The sequence below is a fragment of the Alosa alosa genome, chromosome 16 (genome assembly GCF_017589495.1).
Source record: "Alosa alosa isolate M-15738 ecotype Scorff River chromosome 16, AALO_Geno_1.1, whole genome shotgun sequence".
NCBI lineage: Eukaryota > Metazoa > Chordata > Actinopteri > Clupeiformes > Clupeidae > Alosa > Alosa alosa.
The window spans coordinates 1,940,436-1,942,935 of record NC_063204.1 but is presented as its reverse complement, the minus strand read 5'-3'; the positions used below and the strand labels follow the sequence as shown (position 1 = coordinate 1,942,935).

The window sequence follows — 2,500 nt, the reverse complement described above, 5'->3', positions numbered from 1 at the left end:
AGAGAGAGAGAGAGCGAGAGCAAAGATAAAAGAACTCAGCCCGGATTGCAGTCAGGTCAGAAACAGGTCCTGCCTTGCAGTAACCCACTCTCTGGCTCTGCTGTTACTACACTATGTGTGTGCGTGTGTGTGTGTGTGTGTGTGTGTGTGTCTCTGGCTCTGCTGTTACTACACTATGTGTGTGTGTGTGTGTGTGTGTCTCTGGCTCTGCTGTTACTACACTATGTGTGTAACTGTGTGTGTGTGTGTGTGTGTGTCTCTGGCTCTGCTGTTACTACACTGAGGGCCAGATATGCGCATTATTCTTGAGCGTAAGCGTTATCAGCATCATGGACACCCACATGGTTAAATTGCTATCAGACCCAAGTTTCCATCGTATTTATCAATCGTTCAATCCTTAGAGTAAACTGCGCCTTTCTCTGCCTTTCTCCGCCCATAAGCATAATTCTGAGCGTCCACAACTGAATGGGCAGCCTACATACAAAGCGCCAGTTGAATGAAGTTAACTGATGATAACATTAAAAAAATCAAGCGTTCAGCGATCATGAAATAATACCCTACATGATAAGACGTAAACAAGCAGGGAGAAGCACGTAGGCTATGGAAGATTGGTCAAATCTAGCAAGTAGGAAAGTTTAAGTGAATGACGTGAAAGTGAAAGTAAGACATTCGAAAGGCCAATGAAAGTTAATGTTGCTTTTGGTAGTAGGCTACAAATACTTTCACCACAAAAACTGGTGCTCTAAATAAGCGATTCTGTTGTCTTTGAAATGTTCTCTTATTGGGCATTGAACTGCAATTTGATTAACACCTGCTTTTACAAGGCGGAAGTATTTAGGTGCAGAAAAATAAGCTTTCAGAGCACTCTTAGTACATACCGCGGAATGTGTGTGTGTGTGTGTTTTAGTGTGTGTGTGTGTGAATGTGTGTGTGTGTGTTTTATAGTGTGTGTGTATGTGTGTGTGTTGTGTGTGTGTGTGTGTGTGTGTGTGCGTGGGTGAGAGTGTGTGTGTGTGTGTGTGTGTGTTTGTCTGTGTGTGTTTTAGTGTGTGTGTGTGTGTGTGTGTGTGTGTGTGTGTGTGTGTGTCTGTGTGTGCGTTTTAGTGTGTGTGTATGTGTGATTGTATGTGTGTATTTGTGTGAACGTGCATGGGTGAGAGTATGTGTGTGTGTGTGTGTGTGTGTGTGTGTGTGTGATTGTATGTGTGTATTTGTATGAATGTGCGTGGGTGAGAGTATGTGTGTGTGTGTGTGTGTGTGTGTGTGTGTGTGTGTGTGTGTGTGTGTTTTAGTGTGTGTGTGTGTGTATGTGTGATTGTATGTGTGTATTTGTGTGAATGTGCGTGGGTGAGAGTATGTGTGTGTGTGTGTGTGTGTGTGTGTGTGTGTGTGTGTGTGTGTGTGTGAGTATATGTGTGTACTCTGTGTGCTCTTGTCGCATCACAAGAGACAATGTAAACGTCAGCCTGTACCTACAGCGTTCTACCTGGCTCACTCATCTTTTATACGCATAAAATATTCACACTGCCTGCCAGAGCTCAAACTTCTCTCTCTCTCTCTCTCTCTCTCTCTCTCTCTCTCTCTCTCTCTCTCTCTCTCTCTCTCTCTCTCTCTCTTTCTCTCTCTCTCTCTTTTCCTCTTTTCTTTGTTGTCAGAATGAGGATTCTCCTCCAAAACGATCCGTAGCCATGGAGATTCTGACAGCAGCTCTCCTGAGCACTGCTCTCGCACGGTTGGCTGCTGCCAGGCAACAGCGGAACTCAGGGGCGGGGATATGAATCTGAGGGCACACAAAGCAACTTGTGGTGTCAAAAGGGGAATTCAAAAAGAGCTTCTCGGAACTTGTCTTGTGGAAATTGTCTGTGACCAATCGCAAACAACCCCAAATTAACAATCCCTTGTTTGTGTAACACTGTTAAGTGTGACTAAATATATTGGGCTTATAATGTGGTTAACTTTATCTGTCATTAGACTGTTGTTTGTGAACTATGGCTATCTCCACTGGGTTTTGCCACATAAAGCACAAACAATAGACTTGCCTTTGTGCCAAAACCAGCATCATTGTTTAGCACCAGTGAAGGACAAACTTTGTGTCCAAGTGTAGGATGTGCGGTTACTTTATCTTCTCTCTCTGCACTAGTGTCCTGGTGAAAACCCTGCAGTGCGTCTGTCCTGTGTGGCTCCTGCAGTGCGTCTGTCCTGTGTGTGCAGTGTGTCTGTCCTGTGTGTGCAGTGCGTCTGTCCTGTGTGTGCAGTGTGTCTGTCCTGTGTGTGCAGTGTGTCTGTCCTGTTTGTTCTGTGTGCAGTGTGTCTGTCCTGTGTGCAGCAGCACTTGTCTTAAGAGACCTCTTCTTATGTCACCTCTCAATCCTGTTTATTTTATTTATTTATTATTTAAAACATATTTATTTGTGACTTTTCCATCTGGTCTACTGTTGCCGACTTGCTTGGTAATATCATGAAAAGCCTGCTCTCCAGATCTTATCGTCAACGTCCTGCT

The 2,500-nt window shown here is 44.3% G+C and overlaps 1 protein-coding gene across 1 annotated transcript in view; it reads left to right on the top strand.

The window, feature by feature from the left end:
* The window catches only part of cnksr2a (connector enhancer of kinase suppressor of Ras 2a), a 125,038-nt gene that overhangs the window by 83,009 nt on the left and 39,529 nt on the right, over nucleotides 1-2,500 (top strand).